The sequence below is a fragment of the Neophocaena asiaeorientalis genome, unplaced genomic scaffold (genome assembly GCF_003031525.2).
Source record: "Neophocaena asiaeorientalis asiaeorientalis breed wild unplaced genomic scaffold, Neophocaena_asiaeorientalis_V1.1 scaffold787, whole genome shotgun sequence".
Classification (NCBI taxonomy): domain Eukaryota; kingdom Metazoa; phylum Chordata; class Mammalia; order Artiodactyla; family Phocoenidae; genus Neophocaena; species Neophocaena asiaeorientalis.
This window is the reverse complement of record NW_020175824.1, coordinates 250,369-272,484: the sequence shown is the minus strand read 5'-3', so window position 1 is coordinate 272,484 and position 22,116 is coordinate 250,369.

Below are 22,116 nucleotides of genomic sequence, written 5' to 3'. Positions count from 1 at the left end.
CCTTTGGCCTGATCATTGCTTTTCCCTTTCCAGGAAGAGAGAAACATGTGCTCCTGGCATAGGTTTGTGAGATTTATTGCCAAATGCCAGCTAAGGGGCTGGCTGGGCTTATGGGAGGGCTGGAACTTACAAGGGGAGCATGGCAGCACAGGGGGGTGATAAGTGGGATCTGTTAAGGAAAATGTGGGAATGGATAGGTGGAAATAGGTCAGTTAGAGGATTTAACTTCAATGAAAACAAAGGGTGAAACAAGTCTGTTCCAAAGAAACACTAGATTTAAATATGAAAGTGTATGGAGAGCCTGATAAATGAGGCTGATTGAAGATTTAAAGGAGGACAGAATCAGATGGTGCTGAGAATGGAGTGAAGTTGGGGCAGGAGGTGGGGGAGTGTCGAAGTTCAGAGCAGAGTAGTGGAAATATTCTTGCTGGGATACTGGGGAGACTTTTTTGCTGCATATTAACCACATTGCTCCCACCAATGGGCAGTTCTTGCCACTTCTAAAGTGACAATGTGAGAGACCAGGAAGCTTTCTACCTGGCTGCAGGGGATTCACCAACAATAGAAAACACCTTATATTTAAGCTGTTGCCCTGATTCCTGCAGCCAGCTAGGGGCTGTTGTTACCTCTTGTGAGTCGCTGTGTTACATAAACATCATCGTAACCTGCCCAAGGTCACACAGCCAGTATGTGGTAGTGATGTTGGGATTTGAGCTGAGATCTATCTGTCTCCAAAATTCACATTCTGCCCAGGACATAGCACTTCAAAAGAGGCCCAGGTGCTATCAAATGTCAGAAGAGTAAATAGAAATATGCAGTGCTGTTTTCATCAAAATAGAATCATTATTGACCAATATTGATTAGCCATTCAGAATCTGAGCAATACCTCTTCAAGCCCCTGGGAGCTTAATAGGAGGAAGCTTGGGCTAAGCTTCCCTACATACATATCTCATTTTGAATGTTTCTTGACTATTTTTTACAAATTTCATTACACTACTTCCTTCTTCTTATTTTTGTCATCAGTTGTATTATTAAACACAAGATCTCTTTATATAGGGACATTTTAGTGCTATGGATTTTTGATTATACAAGTACCACACAGAAAATCCTAAAGTAGCTATTATGGAACAGGCATCTTTTTTATTTTCGGTACAAATATTAAGATAAATATAAAATAGGTTTATATGGAGTTCTTGCATGGACAGTGGTCCAGAAAGCCTTGGAATAGTTTTTCTGACCAATTTTAAAGGTTTATTGGGCTTCCCTGGTGGCACAGTGGTTGAGAGTCTGCCTGCCGATGCAGGGGACACGGGTTCGTGCCCCGGTCTGGGAAGACCCCACATGCCGCGGAGTGGCTGGGCCCGTGAGCCATGGCCGCTGAGCCTGCGCGTCCGGAGCCTGTGCTCCACAATGGGAGAGGCCACAACAGTGAGAGGCTCGCGTACCGCAAAATAAATAAATAAATAAATAAAAATAAAAATAAAAAAAGATTTATTAACTTTGCACTGTAGGTAGAGATTTACACAAAAGATGACACACAATGTTTATTCTGTCACTTACACTTCCTTTATTTCCTTCATTTCAAAAGTATATTAGCAAAACCCACATTTATTAGCATATCAAGCAATATTAAATAATGGAGAAACAAAAACAAATCATCTGTAACCCTACCACCCTACTCTGACCACATTTAACAGGTTACTATAGTGGCTTCTCTCTTCTTCGTCTGGACCATTTTTTTTTTTCTGATTTGGTTATAGTAACATTAGATATTTAATTTAGAGTATGATCCTAGAAATTGAAATACAGGGTTAAAAGGAAAACTACTTCTATACCTCTTGATATAATAGGGAGATATTGGGTGTTACAAAAAAAATTGCAGCGAATAAAAGCTCATGGGGACTAGAATAAATTGCCTGGAAGTGTGATATAACAGAGAGAAGAAATGCACTTGATAATAGGAATACAGGATGTTCAATGCTGTGTTGTACATAAAGGCTGAATTGTACTGTACTGTCTTCTGCAATATGTTAAAGTTATAAATACTGCAAAAGGATTAAAGTCTTACATAAGAATCCTAACAGATACATAATACTAAATTGCTTTCCTAAAGTGTTCTACCATATAAAATACTCCAGAAATGAGTATGATGATGACACTGTTTCAGCACCTTCACAAAAATTACATAGTATAAGTTTTTAAACCTTTGATAATTTAATGAGAAATACTTCATTCTCATTTGCATTGATTTTATAGGTCCACTGAGCATTAAATTATACATGGTCTGTGGAATACATGTTAATTGGCATTCTGCCATGGGTTTTCTGTAGGTGCATTCCTCTTAGAATCTGCTTCTGCCCAGATTCCCCCCAAATTAAAGACCCATATTTCTACCTCTGAAGGGTTTTACTGTTGTCCATGATGATGTTTACATTTCATTTAAATTGTCACCTCCTCACAGCATGGCTCTTCTCTCTGGTGTTTTATGTTTTGCAAACCACTCTGTAACACTTGTGATGCTCTATAAATAATAAATAATAAAAGTCCTGTAGTCCTCTGCCAGCAGCCTTTGATCAAGGAAAGCTTTCAACTGACTTCACATGAGCAGACATAAAGTAGAAAAAGAAGGAACTTTCTTGATGGTTCGGCTGTTTATCAGCAGTGATCAACCATGTTGCTGACAGGGAGGCACCAGAAACACAACCTACACCAGCTCCCAAAGAAATTCTGTTTCCTGGAGGAAGGTCAGTGCAGAGCTCTGCACATCCAGGACCGCTGCTGTGAGATCTCACTCGAGTGGGTTACAGATTGGGAAGGTTCGGTACCCCTTAGTCTTTCCTCTTTATCAGGAGACCTCATAAGTGTGGATGCCCCTCATCTCAGCTACCATGGACAGAGAGGGAGCTGGAATAGTTTTGGTTTTGATTTCAACTTTTCCACTATCAGGTTTGAGTAAGAACCTGCAACTTCCCCATCAGGAAATTAGTCAGTTCACCTACTTTTCAAACAAGATCAAAGCATAAAACTTTAATCCAGTGTTTTCACCATTTCAAAAAGAAAACAATCTCAGTTCAGTGTCATGGCCAGTTGTTAGCAGAATCAGGAAAAAAGAGGATGTAGTAGAGAAAAGAGAAGAGAGCACAATGTGGAAGAAATAGAAAGGGAGATAGAAAAGTAGGGGAAGGACACAGTAGACATAACAGAGAACAAAAGAATATTGCTGAAAAGAGGAAAAAGAGAAAGAGACCCTGGGAAGAAAGTGGATACGGAACAGGATCTGGTAAGGGGAGAGAAACTCAGGAAATTTGTAGGTATATATGTTGCCATGCCCATCTATCTAAAGTAGTAGCAATTTCATTTCATCTACTACCATTCTGAATATTTGTGTTTTTTAATGTACTTTGAAAAGTTTTTTATATAGAACATTTTAAATGTACATAGAAAGAATAATATAATTAAATTCGTGAAACTGTGATCCAGCCCCAACAATTACCAATATATGGCCCAAACTGGGTCCATCTCTTTCCTCACTCACCATTCCACTCCTGCATTATTTTCTTGCAAACTCTAGACATCATCCGTTTCAAATATTTCGTATGAATTTCTAAGACATAAGGTATTTTAAAAAATATAACCACAATACTATTATCACATCTAAAATATAATACTAATTTCTAATAATACCAAAACATCAGCACTGAAATTTCTAATCATCTTATAAATGTCCATGCTTATATTTTTTAAGTTGTTTCTTGAATATGTATCCAAATAAGACCCTTAGATATTGGTGACCTGTCTTTTAAGTCTCTTTTAACCTATGCATTCTCCTTCTAGTTCTTTATTTTTCTTGCAATTTATTGTTAAAGAAACCATTCATTTGTTGTGTAGAATTTCCTACATTTTGGATTTTGCTCATTTATTCCCATCATGTTGTTTAATATGCTTCTCTCTCCTTTGTATTACTTAAATTGATAGTTGGATACAGAGATTTGATCAAATTCAGATTTGATTTTTGGCATGGCTGTTTCATAGATTGTGCCTTGTTCTCCCACTTGGAAACATATTGTGTGTGATGGTCTCCATCTTGAGGTTGCTAACATACATTAATGATCAATGTCTAGATCCATTAATTAAGTAGAGGTTGAAAATGGTAATAAAATTTCACGATCTCTCTTTTTTATGAGCTGAAAACTTCTACAAAGAGAAACTATTTCATCAACTTTTCATTCATGTGGTGAATTAGTTCTAGTGGAAATGATAGGATAAGTGTTTTATTCTTTACCTAATTTGCCAGATTTCAAAATAATGATTTGGTCCACTACCATCTCCCAACAGTGATCAATGGGAATTTTTTTAAAAAATAACTTTGTGAACTCATGATTTAACCATAAATCCATTGACAAACTCCAATAATTTATAGTTCTTATCCTTATCGATGCTCAAATTGTCTCGTTTAACCAGTAGGAGTCTAAGTTTCCTCCTCAATCCTTTTGACATGACTCTGTAGTCTTTAATAGTTTTCTTGATCTACAATGACAAAATGTTCCAAGCTCATGTGGTACATTTTCTGCCCCAAACCTGGAATCAGTTAGTTCTCCAAGAAGCCCTGGTTTTCTTGTAGTGGAAAATGGTATTTTTAATACCACAATCTGGGAGTCAGGAATATTATTGCTACAGAGAAATCATTGTTTCCAGGCCTTTTGAGTAAATAGAGTTATGAAACAAAAATTATATATATGTGCAAGTTAAAGTAAATCATGGATTTAAACTTATACTTCTGATTAAATTGAGGATCATAGAGATTTTACATAATTTCTTATAGCTTACATTTATATCTCCTTCTTCTACGCAAAGAATTTCAATTCTTGAAAACACTGGAAATGAGAAAGGTAGAATAGTATGTAAGTACTCATTTGTTTTATCCTACACTACACAGACACCAATCTCAGGATAGCAATACCAACACTAGCACCAAAAATACAATCATTGTAAATACTTTAGTTGTTTTTTCAGCAAATGTTATCCTTAGGTTATATCCCACTAGGAAATACATGCAAATAATGGTGCTTCAGGGTCACTTGGAATAGTTCTTCTCTGTGTGGTTGTACTATCAACTCAGTACATATTTAAGTCTTGAGATTGATTTTTAAATTTAATCTTGTTTCATAATTATGCAAAATATATTATATATGTATTCCAAAGTCAAATCTATAATACAAACAAATGAGTCTAGCTTTTTTCCCTGTCGCTTCTACTCTATTCCCTTTCCCTCTATAGACAACCTCCTTTTTATAGTTTATCATTTCCTTTCTTTTTTTTTAAACAAAGTATATCCATATTCCTTCCTGCATCAGATTAAGCATTCTATATAAGTATTTCCTGTGTTTTTCTTTTTCTCCACAAAACCATATATTCTGTGACATATTTCACAGTAGTTTATCAGTTTTTCTAATTCCTTTACAGCTGCATATAAATTCATTAGGTGGATATACCATAGTTGTTTGTCCAGTTCTGCCTTGATAGATATTAATACTGCTTCTGTCTTTCCCTATTAATAATCATTCTGCAGTGACTACTCATGGTCCTACATCTTTTCATATTTTTGCCAGTATATCTTTGGAATGAAATTTCTAGAAGTTTGGCTGCTGGGCTAAAGGGTAAGTGAATTATTTATTTTGCTTGGTATTGAAAAATGTCCTACCATAGGGTTTGTTTCATCTTCTATTTCTACTACAGTGTATGAAAGTATCTATTTCCTCACAACCTTGCAAAAATATTATGTTGTCTAGCTTTTCTATATTAACCAACCTAATAGGTGATAAATGGTATCTCAGCACAGTTTTAATTTGTGTGTATATTATGATGGGTGAGGTTGATTACCTTACATCTAGTTAAGAGAAACTTGCATATCTTTGCTAATGAAGCTGGAGGAATAAGGCTCTCTGACTTCAGACTATACTACAAAGCTACAGTAATCAAGACAATACGGTACTGGCACAAAAACAGAAATATAGATCAATGGAACAGGATAGAAAGCCCAGAGATAAACCCATGCACATATGGTCACCTTATCTTTGACAAAGGAGGCAAGAATATACAATGGAGAAAAGACAGCCACTTCAATAAATGGTGCTGGGAAAACTGGACAGCTACATGTAAAAGAATGAAATACACATTTCATACACCATACACAAAAATAAACTCCATACACAAAAATAAACTCAAAACGGATTAAAGACCTAAATGTAAGGTCAGACACTATAAATCTCTTAGAGGAAAACATAGGCAGAACATTCTATGACATAAATCACAGCAAGATCCTGTTTGACCCACCTCCTAGAGAAATGGAAATAAAAATAAACAAATGGGACCTAATGAAACTTAAAAGCTTTTCCACAGGAAAGGAAACCATAAACAAGAAAAAAAGACAATCCTCAGAATAGGAGAAAATATTTGCAAATGAAGCAACTGACAAAGGATTAATCTCCAAACTATACAAGCAGCTCATGCGGCTCAATATCAGAAAACAAACAACGCAATCCAAAAATGGGTAGAAGACCTAAATAGACATTTCTCTAAAGGACATACAGTTTGGCAACAAACACATGAAAATATGCTCAACATCACTAATCATTAGAGAAATGAAAATCAAATCCACAATACGGTATCACCTCACACCAGTCAGAATGGCCATCATCAAAAAATCTGGAAACAATAAATGCTGAAGAGGGTGTGGAGGAAAGGGAACCCTCCTGCACTGTTGGTGGGAATGTAAATTGATACAACCACTGTAGAGAACAGTATGGAGGTTCCTTAAAAAACTAAAAACAGAACTACCATATAAACCACACATTCCACTACTGGGCATATACCCTGAGAAAACCATAATTCCAAAAGCTATATGTACCACTGTGTTCATTGCAGCATCATTTACAATAGCCAGGACATGGAGGCAACCTAAATGTCCATTGACAGATGAATGGATAAAGAAGATGTGGCACATATATACAATGGAATATTACTCAGACATGGAAAGGAACAAAATTGAGTTAATCGTAATGAGGTGGATGGATCTAGAGTCTGTCACACAGAGTGAAGTAAGTCAGAAAGAGAAAAACAAATACCTTATGCTAACGCACATATATGGAATCTAAATAAACGGTACTGATGAACCTAGTAGCAGGGCAGGAATAAAGACGCAGATGTAGAGAACGGACTTGAGGACACAGTGGGGGAAGGGGAAGCTGAGACGAAGTGAGAGAGTCGCTTTGACATATATACACTACCAAATGTAATGGATGGCTAGTGGGAAACTGCCGCATAGCACAGGGAGATCAGCTCAATGCTTTGTGACGACCTAGAGAGGTGAGATAGGGAGGGTGAGAGGGAGACTCAAGAGGGAAGTTATATGGGATGTATGTATACATATAGCTGATTCACTTTGCTGTAGAGCAGAAACTAACACAACATTGTAAAGAAATTATACTCCAATAAAGTTGTAAAAAATAAATAAAAATAATAAATGATGCTGGATTAAGAAAAAAAAACAAACTATTTCTCTACCCTATTTTTTTATCTTCTCTTTTTATTTTTAGAATTTCTTTATATTACAAAAAGGTAATCCTTTCTTTGTGATATAAAATTAAAAATATTTCCCCCAATTTGTTGTCTTGTTCCTTCATTTACAGTTTTTGTTTTCCATGCTAAATTTTTTATGTAATTAAATTTATTTCTTTCCTCTCTTACTGCTACTGGATTTTGAATTATGGTATAAATGTTTTCCCTATTTCTGGGTTATAAAGGAATTCATTCATGTTTGTGTCTAATACTTTTATGGATTCTATTTTGTTAACTTAAATTTCAGGTCCTTTTGAACTTTTTCCTTTTTAATGATCTGAAAAGTGGATGCAAATTTACCTTTTTTCATATATTTATATATGTCCAATTATCTCAGCATTTAAATTACATGTCTATTTTGTCCTCTTTTTCTTAAGTATATTTTTGGTATTTAGGAGTGTTTGCATTTTTGCTCAAATGGTTATTTTTACACTAATATTTTTACTCACCATCTTAAGCCCTCTTTTTTTTTTTATTGTCTAGTGATTCCCCACCATAAATATATTGAAATCGAGTTAAAACCCTTCTTTTCCTTCCCGTTTTTCTTTCCTAACATCTGATTTGAAATAATATCTTTTTATTCTTAAATTAACAACTATAAGCCAATCAGTAACTTCAAATTCTCTCCCCTTGTGGCCTCTCCCCTTGCGGAGCACAGGCTCCGGACGCGCAGGCTCAGCGGCCATGGCTCACGGGCCCAGCCGCTCCGCGGCATGTGGGATCTTCCCGGACCGGGGCACAAACCCGCGTCCCCTGCATCGGCAGGCGGACTCTCAACCACTGCGCCACCAGGGAAGCCCAAGCCCTCTTTTTTTGATTATTGTCTAGTGATTCCCCACCATAAATATATTGAAATCGAGTTAAAACCCTTCTTTTCCTTCCCGTTTTTCTTTCCTAACATCTGATTTGAAATAATATCTTTTTATTCTTAAATTAACAACTATAAGCCAATCAGTAACTTCAAATTCTCTCCCCATTCACCTTCCCTGCTCTGTTTTTGATAGTTGTTCTTTACCTATGTTGTTTCTTCTAGCACCTCTGTCTACTTTTACAGGTGAATTTAGAGAGACTCAAAAGTGATGCTGCTCCTACAGACATCTTCCCAGGATTCTTCTCTGCTTATTCTTTTTTGACTAATTTAATTTTTTACTTCCTTAAATTAGTAGTTTTCAAAGGAATACGTTTTGAAAAGTTATGGAGATATTTTGGCTATCACAGTTATTAAGAAGTCCTAAAGGCATTTCGTGGACTGAGGCTAGTGGTACTAGACAGTCTGTAAGGCATAGTACAGTCCTATACAACAAGGAATTACCCCATTTTCCATTTTTGACCCATGTCCATGGCTTTTGAATGCCCTTTTCAATATTCATGTAAGGAAAATGATTGATGATTTTCCAAGCCTAGAATCTAACTCTGTATAAATTCAAAATATGTTTTTGCAGATTCATTTCAATATATGCTGAATTTCCAGGAATACAACTACCATGTAACCTGAAAGAAGACTATACTTTGTTTTATTTGGACCTGTACCAAGAATTTTTCCTCATTTGAGAAAATTGTCACTGACAACAACATCACTCACACTATTTGAGTAACCAATGCAAAAAACTTGTGTCAAAGTACATTTGTAGCTGTGGCATTCACAGCAATTCTTCATGCAAATGCAACTGACTACTTCATTTTGTTTTCTAGTGTGGTCATTTCCCCACATTTACATATTTAAATGTGTATTATTTTATAATAAATTTGTTTAATTGTATACTTTTATTTCTCCTCAGTTCTTTTTAAACTAGAGAACATTATTGATTTTTTTTTAATTATGGGTGAAATTTCATTTCAGTAAATATTATAACATATGTGTTTCAACCTGTTGCAGGCAATAAGTATCATAGTGTTGAGAACTAGGGATCTGGATGGTCCTGAAAACCAAAGAATAAGGAAGGAGGTTGTATCTTTGGACCACAGCAGCAACATCCGCAGAGGTGATGACCCAGATGTAAGAACCTCACAAAACCCTGAGGGGATGTTTCCTGTCCATAGTCTTGGCAGAAGCAGAGCCCTTTAAAGAGCAATGCTCATGGGGAAGCTTGTTCTCAACCTATCATCTGTGGAAGAGTGAAGCAAATTTAAATAATGACACAGAAAATATTAAGGAACAATTGTGAACTAGGTAAACATCGATTACACACCAGCTGGATAATGAGATTGTATATTGGTCAACTTATGTGATCTAAGTCATATCTTTATTTAAGGAATGCCATAAACCAGACTTCATTCACCCAATGAGGCTAATGGTCTTTATCAAGCACCTGGTTTTACATGGCACTGTGTTGGATACTGCACAAGAAAAATGAAATGGACAATATTACCTTTGCACTGGCTTTTAAGCAGCCACATTTCTACAAGGTTTAAATGTGACAGTATTTAGCTAATAAAATGACTGCTTCTTGCTCTGTAATTCTAGACTTCATGAGAGTAAGCCTTAGCAACACAAAGTTAACCTAATTTGAACTCTTCTGGTTGGGATTCCAGGCTGATGTTGCTCTGTGTCAGTCATTATCTCTGGGTCACAGACAAAAATAGTATTCAGCCAATCCAGTGAGATAAAGGCAAGATTCAATTAAGAAAAATGCTGTAAGGTTCTAGTCACAAGTGGCTGTATTAGTAGATTGTGATGTTATTTGTAAGTAGAGACACCAGTGATGGATTATCAGTTTGCATTTACTGTGTGATCCACTTGGTAGATTACAAAGGGCAGCCTATTTTCAAAAGGATTTTGCCCTTGGTAGCAGCACAGTCCATTCACTTTATGATCTCCTCCTAGTTTTCTGACAGCTAAAATTTATATAACACAAACTCCTTGAAATACATGTCTAACTCACTTTCAGAAAACAGCTTCCAATACTTTAGTGGTTTGCAATGGAATAGTCCTCCATTTGGGGTATGATGTGTTTTTAGTATAATATGTGGAATATCATGATATTGGTTTGCATATATATGTATATATATATTGGGTTATATATATATATATATATATATATATACATATATACATATTCAGAAAAATTAGCTTCCTCCAGGAAGGAGCTGATACTTATTTCTGTATCTCTAACACTGAGTATTGTAGACATCACTAAATGTTTGTAGAACTGAATAGAACAAAGAATTAATTTGCAAGCTGAAGAAGATACATAAAGTCTATAGAAAACATCTAGCAATGTGGGCAGAGATGGTATCTTGAGCCAATTATCCATTTAACAAATATCTATTCAAGACTGTCTTGTATCTTGGTTAATTCATTTTTCTGTAGCTGCCCAAATGTACTCTAACTAATACAGATTTATATGTCAAACATTATGGTCACATGCATTATTTATTTCAACCATCATAATTACTCTAAGATGAGCAATTTATATATTATCTTCAAATTGTTTGGAAAGAGTAAGAGATTTACCTAAGTTGCTAGTGACTGGGAGAGCTTGGATAAATCCAGTTTCCCTGATTCCTTCCCTGGGAAATACAAATGCTACCTTCTTCTTCTACCCTTCCTGGGGCCAAGATCCCTTATGTTTTCAACTCTGCATCCAGATTTCTGGCTTATCCAGACATCTCATTCTGCTGCCAGTGCCCACTCTCTGAAGAGAAGCACTTGGAGAAGCTCTAGAGAGTTGCGTCTACTTCTTTGCAACACAAACTAAAGGGTCTGGTTAAAAATAGGCCTTTTTAAAATCCAGAGGTCTGAGCACATACGAGGAGCCCAACTATTAAGGGGGAAGATCAGTGAAGCAGCCATAATCACCGGAGTCTGTAGGGGAAAGGAATCTACAAACACTACACCAGACACATTATAAAGGACATCCCATTTTGTCCTCAGCTCAAACCCATGAAGAGGGCATTAAAGCTGCCATATTACAAATGAGAAAACCAATGGATTAAGATCCTTGCTAAAGATCACAGAATTTGACCCCGGGTTTTGCTTCATTTCAGTGTGCTGCCTGCTGTTCTGTATCATAAATAATGAGAATGGCTACTTCTAGACATAGTCAAAGTCTTCTTTCCTTACTCTTTTATTGCTTTATTTTTATTCAATTTTAATTTTTAATATATTTATCTTTTTTTAATTATCTATGAATTTGTCAAGGGGAAGTGACCCAATAAAATATTTAATAGAATTGGAAATAATGCTGATCAGAGAATATTTTACTTCTCCCTTCCAACATTTCCTGGGTTATAATATCATCTCTAGGCATAGTAACTGTGAAAGGCCCTAAATCTGCACAGAGGTCTTATTTTTAGGGCCTGCTCCCATCCCACCCTCCAACTTCTTGATTTAGAATACCTCTGCCATTGTCTTGGCATCTTTCTTATCTATAACATTCTGATAAGGACTAAGCCTCTCCTCATATATACAATTTAGGTAACCCGACTGTTACAAAGAAGAATCCAGAATGTCTACAACTTAATTTGGTGGAGCTGTGAAGCATAATTATCAAAAAATAAAGGTAACTTCCCAAAAAGAAAGGTTTTAAAAACCTTTTATATTTCATTTATGAGTAAAGGAAAACAGTGGAAAGATAGGAAGTGTAGTGGTGGTAACTGAGAGACCAGCCCAGTCCAAGATCTGCAAGATCTGCGATTAGATGGCAAACAGTGTGTGGGAAACTAAATCAGGACTAAATCTGAGGTCCCGGGGGACCTCAGAAGGGACTTTATTGGTTATTCAGTGTATAACATTTGAGTGTGCACAGCAGTTTCTGTCAACTTTAGTGTCCATCTAAAGAGCTCATTAAGATTTCAGACCCCCTGAGTCTCCCTGCTTCGGGTCTACTTACTCCCTGAGAGGTTTCTCTTCACAGTTGATTTGCCCTAACATGTCTGCTTTCAAAGATCATGGCTTTATGGTCTCAGTATGACTACTAGATATGAATATAATATCCAACTAACCTGATACCACATGAAATACAACTCAAAGTTGCCAAGTGTTTCTAGCCTTTTATAATTACCTTACTTTCAATAACAAATGCAGTAAATGGCTAAATCTCCCATCTCACACAGAAGGGGAGAACTAGTGTCTGCCTATCACTCCACCCGATATTGACAGGGTTGTTTTTCTTGAGGTGCCTGGATTTCAATTAGTCACCTCTCAGGCTGATTTCTTGTTTCCCTTTAATTCATCATCTCACTCACATCTCACTTCTATGAGAATTTTCTCTTACTTGCTTACTGTGACCCAAATGTGGACCAAAGTCCTTTTCATTGATTTCCCTAAATACCACTATTACAAGGCAGATGTGCACTGGAGAAACTTGGGGAATTACAAGACAACATCTTTATCAGGCAATAGTGTTCTTAACTATCTAGAGGGTAGCCTTTCTCAGTGGACCATGCCTGTAACCAGTGCAGTGCCAAGCTATATTGGAGACTGAGGCAAAAGGGAAATAATCAATAATACTGATCCTATCTTTATTAAATTTTTGATATTTTGTTCACCATAGACTGTTCTGCATTAATTTTGATTTTTTTAAATTGCATTAAAATATTATTTACCTTGATTACTGACTTTTTTGGTAATCCTTCTAATTTTGTATCAGAGGAAAATGTCTTACTTGCTTCATCCTCATCCTGGTCCATCATCCCAGCTCTTCATTGTTTTCTTAGACTAGCATTCGTAAACTTTACAGTATATTGAAGTCACATGGAAAGCTGCATCGGAAATGTCAGGGTACCATTCGGTAGGTCTAAAGTGGGCCTTAGGGATCTGAATTTTTAATAATTATTGCTATGAGTAGAAATATATTCTTCAAAAACTTATGTTGAAGTCCTATCTCCTGCTACCTGCGAATGTGATCATACTTGGAAATAGGGTCTTTGCAGAAGTAATTAAGGACAAGGTAATACTGGAGTAAGGTGGGCCTTTAATCCAATATTACTGGTATCCTTACAAGTGGAGATGAGACACAGAGATAAACACACATACTGAGAAGAACACCACTGATGCATAGAGATGAAGGCCATGTGGCTGTGGAAGCAGAGATTGGAATTATGCAGCTGCCAGTCAAGGAACACCAACAATTCCTGGCAACCACAAGAAGTTAGAAGAGAGTATGGTCCCTGTGACACCTTGATATCAGACTTCTAGCCTCCAGACTGTGAGACAATAAATTTCTATTGTTTTAAGACACTCAGTTTGTGGTACTGTGTTATGGCAGCCTTAGGAAGCTAATAAAATCACCTACCTCCCTGAGTAATTCCGATGTGAATGGTCCATAGGATAGCGTCTGATCTTACTCAAAAATTTTGTCAGTCCATCTGTGGAAATTTAAGATTCTCCTTGTTTTATTAATTAAACAGAGAGATTTAATGTTCCTTGTCTTATTTCTATAGCTATCAGAGCATAATCCAGAACCTATTTTTCTCAACAAAATTGATTTAGGAAGGTCTGTATATTGGCTGGGTTGAGATTTGAACATGGGTCCTCCAGTATCTTTAGCTTGTTTTCTTTCCGCTATGCCAGGCTGTATCACTTTCCCTAGTCTATTCAAGAGACCTCCTTAAAAGCATACCAAATGGATTTGTCCTTTTTAAAAATAACTTTCATAATCTATTCATAGCTTTCTGTAGTTTCCTTTGTTAAACTGCCATGAGGTAAGGAAATTATTCTTTTAATAACTTTTAAAACATTTTATGTTGCATTATGAATCTGTTTTTCTGTTTCTATTGATGACTTCATTGGAATAAAAACAGTCAAGGATTATGATCTCTCAAAGCACACAAACATAATTTTATAGTCCCAGAGATTGTGACTGCTACAAAATTGCTCATATTAACCACACAATTAAACCTTTTTCTTTTACAAAATTTCTAGGACATGAGGCATTTGCAGAGGTTAATTGGTATCATGTACGTATATGTCTTTCACCTGAAAATCTATATAAATTAGGATGCAGAACATTGGATAAGGCAGAATTTAAGGCATATCGATACAGGGAAGTGGGTTGAAGGAATAATTAGTCAGCAACACCAGTTCCACCTCCACATTCACCTGTCAGAAATCAGGGAAGACTTACAGGCTGCAATAAATTTAAGTCCCCTGAGCCCAGCACACCTTATGAATTCAGATCCATAGAGGGGTCAGAAAGCTGGGCTCCTGCTTTCTCAACCTTCCATGAAACACCATGAAAAGTTTATGCAACATTCTCTTTCCTACTCTACAGGAATGAAGAAGAAAAATAAAATTAATTTCAGGGAGCTTTGTCTTTAATCTCAAACCATTCATTCATTCAAAAAATCATCACTACAGTTCAGGAACTGTGATGAGAATATAAAGATGAGAACATAAAGTCCCTTCTCTCATGTTTCTAAATAACCACATCCATAAGAGAATTGATATGCACTGTAGCAGAGGTATAAGAAAAATGTAATGGGAAATAGCTTATAGGGAGGCATCAAAGAAGGCTTCACAAACAGGGTCACTTTTTAGTGGAAACCTGAAAATGAGTAAGACTCTAAAGGATTCAGAATTTGAGGGTTGAGAAGAAATCAAGGTACTTTAAAGCAAGGGTGTCCTTTAAAAATTTCTATGATGACGAAAATATTCTGTATCTGCACTATCCAATACATGTGGCTATTGGGCACTTAAAAATGTGCATAGTGTGACCAAGGAACTACATGTTTCATTTTATCAATATTAACTAGTGTATAATTAAATTTAAATCATTAGCGGCTACCTTACTGGACAGCATAGCTTTAGATAAAAGAAACAGTTTGTTCAAAAGAACAGAAATCTAAAAGCATGGTGTCCTGTCACAAAGTAGCAAGTGTTTAAGGGGATAAGGTATGGGATTTTGATAGGAATGGTGGAAAGCAGGAGGTGATAGGGCTAGAGATGTTGGTTGGGCTTGAATTACACATGGTCTTATATACCAGTAATATATCAGAGACATTGAACTTGATCTTTCAGGTCGTTAGTGCCATAGAAACATTTTGAATGAGTGCTATGGTATGATTTCATTTTAGATAATTACACTGGCTTTGGTTGGCTTTTATAAGTATTTAGCACAGTGTTTAGTATTTGGAGTCGTATTAATTACATAGTTTAAGGTAAGGGGGTCAGGGCCCACTTGGGTTGTGGGCATTTCTCACTTCCCAGTTACAGCCCTGGGATTTCAAAAAGGAGAATACTGAAGTTTATAAATAATATTTTGGCTGCTTGATATTTCTCCCAACTTTCTTTCAGGTTCTTAAACAATCATAGTATATGGCAAAAACTTCATTCAACTGTTTTCCTAGGATATAAGCTCATTAAGCACATGATAGGCACAGATTTCTTAATACAGTGAACTGATCTCCTATTGGTTTCATCTCTAACCCTTAGGTAGCCCCTGGCACCAAGGTACTCATCATGTCTTAATAGTGAATACGGTTGGTTTTGTGGGTTATGAAAAGAATGCTTTAGATTAATGACCATTCTTTTCCCTTCCAAAATCAGTCTCTTACTTTTCTTGGACATATTTTCTAGCTCTTTTTTTAAAAGAAAACGTCATGGATATGAAATGAAGTAACAACATTGTTTGGAATAAATTTGTCATTTATAAAAGCTTTATAGCAGTGCCCAAGGCAGAGACTCCAGAACCAGACTGCTCTAAACTGATTCAGACCCCAGGGTGCCATTTCCCAGTGGTATGCACATTGCTAGGTTACATAAACATTCTGTGTCCTAGCTTTCAGAGATGGAAATAATTGTACTTAAATCATTGTTCCAAGAATTACAGGAGTTATATGAAGAATAACTCAGCTCCTGGTTAATGGTAAGTACTTAATACGTGTTAACCATTGCTATTATAAACCCAAGCTTTCTTTGGTCCCCTCTCTGATCATGGCCTCCAAGGATTCTAAGAGAAATTCTGGTTTTGTATTACAATAAAAAAAGTTAATTTGGACCATCCTCTCCTCCATTACAGACAAAGAACATGAGTGTAAAGTACATTAACACCTCAGATTAGATTTAAAGAAAAATCCTCTTGACACTGATGATTTTTACATTTAAAAATTACTTTCTGAGAAACACCATGGTCACTACTTCCTACAATGAATTTTAAACACGAAATGAAATTTCACAGGTCAGAATCTGCTGGAATCAGGCACCATATGATCTTCTGGATTTTTCTTTAGGAACCAACTGGAGCTAGAGACAGGCTGCAAATGGCAAGAAAGGCCTACATCAGAATTGGGTTCCTGCTCTACTGCGGGTTGAATTTGACAAATCACGTAACAAACAAGTAGAGCAAGCTTAACATTTTTTTACAAATTCATTAGAAAGTAAAATCAGTGAACTGATAACTGATTTGATGTGTTTTGAAAGTAAGGGAGATGAAGGAGTTGAAATTGAAACTGAACTTCCTGCCTCGGCAACTATATGATGTCATTCACAGAGATAAAGTTGTTGTTTATTCATTCAACAAAGAGTTAACAAGTGCCCACTCAATTCCTGGCACTCTTCTAATGAAAATAAAACAGCAGTGAGTGTTTCAAAGACCTCACTGTCATTAAGCTTGCATTCAAGATGGGAAAACAGATCATAAATGAGTTCAGTTTGTGACATATTGAGTTAAAGGTACCCATTAAATCTCAAAGTGGAAATGTCCAGATGGCAACTCGTTACATGGTTAAAGTTAGAAGAGAACTCTAGGTTGTAGACAGAGATCAGGAGCCATTAGGACATAAATGGCTGTTGAGACGATGGGAGAAAATGAGATCCCCAGACACAGACTGTAAGGATAGAACCTTGAGAAATACCAAATGTAAAGAATGAGAAATCTTGTAAGGAAACAAAAGAGGAAGCCAAAGAAATGGATGCAAAGTCAGGAATGCAGGATACCATAGAGATGCAGTGAATAGAGGGTTTTAGAAGAAGGGACCAGGCAATGGCATTGAATGTGCCAAGAAGTCAAGGACTGGGAGGCCTTCACTGAATGCAACATCAGGAGAGAGTGGGCTCACCTAGCTCATAAGGGAGGAAGCCAGGTTTAATTGGGAGGAGGAATGGTTGGGAAGTGAGTTGGAGGAAACCATACATGTAGACGTCTCTCTCAGAAAATAGGACTTTGAAGAGGAGAAAGCATAGTGAAGGTTAGATACATGAGAACATTTAAATGTTCTGAGGAGAACAAGTGAGAAGAGAGAGAAATTACAGACAGGACAGAAGGGAAATAGTTGATGGGCAGAGATTCAGAGGAATAAGAGTAAGGGATGATCCCTGAATGTGGAAAAGAAACACCTTCACTGTAAGAGATCAGAAGGAGGAAGGATGTGGGTTTTGTGTGTAGTAGAGAATGAGCGAAGACAAACCTGTAGAGGTAGGAAGAGGACCTTATACTCTGTTCTGTTGTACTTTATCTTATAGGAGATGTAGATCCTTTAAGGCTTTAAGCAAGGAAATGCATGGTCAGGTTTGTCTTTCACTTATATTAATCTGGCAGCAGAGTCAAGAATGCATCTGAGGGGAACAAGGCTTAAAATAAGCAGACCAGTTTGGAAGACTCTGGAATAATCTGACAGTTGCAAAGATCCTGAGTCCATATGGTCGTAAAAAAGGATGGAAAAGAGGGTTCAGATCATATTCAAAGTTAAGCTGGTCAATGTTAATGATTGGTTAGGTGTCATGAATGAAAGAGAAGGAAATCAAAAATGATCCTCAGATGACTGGCAAGTTCACGAGAGAGTCATTAACTGATGACAGAGAAGACATGAGGAGAAAGTTTAGGGAGAGGATGTTAACTGTGGGAATGACCAGTGATATGTGTATAAATTATCCGGTGGAGATGTCCAGCAGACAGTTGGATATGTAAATCTGAGGCTGAGGAACTGGGCTAGAGGCATATTCACCTATAGTAATACTCATATTTATTTACACTTGACTGCATGCAGGTACTTTACTTACACTACTTTATTCTCACATCAACTCTGTAAGACAGATATCGTAATTCCCACTTTATACAGAAAGTAGCTTTTCTTTAATCACTGAGGTAATGAGTGGTAGGATCATGACTCAAGACCTGTGAGAAGTCATCAGTGCCTATGTGCTAAATGAAGCCACAGACAAAGCCGCACTAGCCCAAGGATAGTGTGTAGGAACAAGAAGGGGGTAAGCATTCTTAAGTGAATAATATATTTTAAAGAATGAGCAAAAGAAGAGACTAAGCCAGCAACAAAGGAAGATTGTCTATTCACTGGAATATGGCAGAAAATTTCATATGCTCTCTACGCTTGCTACACAACCATCCTATCTCAATGTTCTAATGTACAGGCATTCTGTACATATCCAAACTGTACATATCCTTGGTTGCAGCAAAAGTAAATTTTACACATTAATTAAAATTTGGCCACACAACTTTGAAGGCCTTGGAAGACCATTTGATAACTATGGCTAGTCTCTGCCTGGTTTTCCACCTTAGAATTGGCATCTGGCCTCATTTAGTTGTGGCACATTGCCAGGCTTCAAATTCTAGGTGCAAACTTCCATCCCAGGACTGCTCCACTGGACATAGAATTTCATTTGGCTGGACACTCTTTCCCTCCAGTTCAAGCCCCCTAAGAGTTCTCTCACTCTGCACAGAGTCTTATGTTCTGCACAAGGTCTACTCTCTTACTGAGGAGCTACAGCCTCAAGGAAGAGCTCAATCCTTCTTTCTAGTGATTTTCTTAGTCAATGCATTAGTCTTTCTTGTAATTAGAAAGGTTATTGCTGTTATTTCTTATGCTGCGTAAGAATCTTCACTGCCATCCCTAAATTATAATCAGTTTTCTAAAAGAGCGTTATAAGGAGTTCCCTGCTGCTGCTGCCTCGCAAGAAAACTGCAGGGAATATGAATGAGTTTAAGCTTTGATAAATTTCTTTGGCGAAGTAGGGCCTCATGCTAAGTGACAGCTCAAAAATTGCTGGGAATGTTTCAGAATTCCAGTTTTGTCCTACCTGAGTGTGGTCATAGTAGGGGTGATTGATAGTCTGGCCTGAGAAGCAGCTTAGCACTGTCTCATAAAATGTGCTGGAAAGACCATCTAACTATGTTAAACCTCGTGACTTTGTGTTCTGTGGAGCTGGAATGGCCTCATAAATCAGACATGCCTGGTTTCAATAGCTCCAATCAAAGGGAAAAAGAAAGAAAAAGACACTATATTTGTGTAAGGCTGTCCTACAAGTGTCTTAGAATAGTAAGAGTGTCTTTTTGAAATGTTTACACTCATATGCACACACTCCCAACACATAAAATCAAAGACAGGGTCATTTTCTTTTCTTTTTTTTTTTTTTTGTCTGATCAAGATGAACTTTCTATTTCAATTCAATCTCTCTCCTCCATTCTGTTGTGATTGAGCACAGAAAAAAGGTAACTTTTTCTTCTTCTCATTACCCCACAAGCTGAGCACAGTGGCCTTCATGGGGTGGGTAATCAAGCCAGTAAGGCAGCGTCCTTGACAAAGATCCTGAAAGGTATATGGTGTAATCACCCAGCTGGGGCTGGGCCGTAGCTGGATGATTCTGCCTGGTCGACCTGTGTGAAACTGCAGGCAGCCATTGGGTTTGTCTGATTGGCAACTTGAAAATCCTTTAGGACAAGACGGAATTTATGACAAGATAGGTATTTGATTATAGTTTCACTTTATTGGTCCATCAAATGCAGCACCACTAATGTAGACATATTTAACTCAGGAAAACTTTGAAGTTCCTCTCTCCTCTTTTTATTGATGTCAATTTAAACTAATAAAGTGAGAAAGATTGAAAAATTGGACATGACTGAGCCTTCCACTCTAGACACTCCCTACCTGTTCTCCTCTGAACATTCAAATGACCACCCATGAGTCCCTCAGAAATTCATTTTTGAACTTTTAAATCTCAGCCTATCTGTCACTCTTACCTGAATATAAAACATCTAAGAAGTTTACATTTTCTTTTGCTGTGGTTTGTTTTTATTTGTATTATATCAATGTACATATTATTTTCAAGAGAAATTGTATAGCAGATTGTATTAAGGGGCAAATAGATATATATAAAGTGCATATGTTTGTATATGTGTATGTATATATATATAGTCAACACATATGCACTTACAGAAAAATATATTTAACTTAAAAAGACAGTACAGCTTACTGATACTCTTTGTTCTGCAGCTGTAATTTTAGAATGACAATGTCATCTAGAATTAGCTGATTGGAGAGTGTTTAGGTTACATCTAAATTATATGAAAATAGTCAATCAATTCTGAAAGAAAAAAAATATATATATATATATTCAGCTAGCTATCTTTGTTGTGTAGAACAAAAAAAGTTTGATTACATTTTCACATTTCTATTGACTGTGCAATATCTTATAGTAATTTAAAATAAAAATTAACTCTATTGTGGTTCAAGACTCTATAAACTTGTCTAAGGAGAATACCAGTCCCCTGTGGACCCACACAAAGGGGCTGGCGACACACTATGTAATAGTTACCCAGCTTGTTGACACATCCCTCTGAGAAGTTTATCTCCCAAAAAGACTGAAAGAAACAAATGATGGATTTTTTTTTTAGAATGCTTAAAGCAGACATATTTCCCCACATGGAGGGGAAAAATCAGGTTGAACAACATTTTTAAAATGCTAAATTATATGTTTCTTTGTTTATTTAATAATTATTTATTGAGCTCCTACTATATGCTAGGCACTATAGAGAGTACAGACAAGACAATGCCTCTGCCTTCATGGAGCCACACTAGCAAATTCTGTGTATAACTAGTTGTAAACTAAATGGAAATATACAGTAGGCTGTGAGACCCCCAGAAACTCAAACTATGATTGAGCAATATAACAAGTCCTTGAAAGACTCAATGTCAAAGAACACTGGTGTGAACCATAAGTGTTAAGATAAGGTCAGAGAAAGTTCAGGTTGGTAGGAAATGGAACAGTGAGGAAGACCTCATTGGGAGATGTGGCTTGATCTGGACTTTGAAGAGTGGGCATCACTTGGACAGAGAAGAGAGGGAAGGTCATTTAAGACAAGAAGGAAACAGCAAGGACAGTGAGTGGGGAATGAACATTGTTTGGAGGACAGGAAGGAAATTAGGTAGCTGAAATGTAGGGTGGAGTATTAGATGAGGGTGGATGAGCAAGACGGTACCTAAAAAAGAGAGGCCTTAGTGCTGTGTTCACACACGTGGACTTACTTGGTCATTGGCAATGGGGAACCACTGAGTTTTAATCACAAATGGAGTCTTTATATATATAGTCTATATTTTTCCCTGCTTTGTGAAAACTACACATTTTTTTTTTTATTTCTAAGTAATGACTTGAGACTAAAGAAGAGAAAGCATTAAAAAGTTAAATCAACCATACTTACTTTGGTATGAAAAATGTAAGAAGGAAAAAGTCTGAAAACAATGGCTAAATTGACATGGATTTTAATGAAATTCTCTCTCCCATGTGTTCATTAATATATGTTTTTATAAATAGGTGGGTACAATTCAACC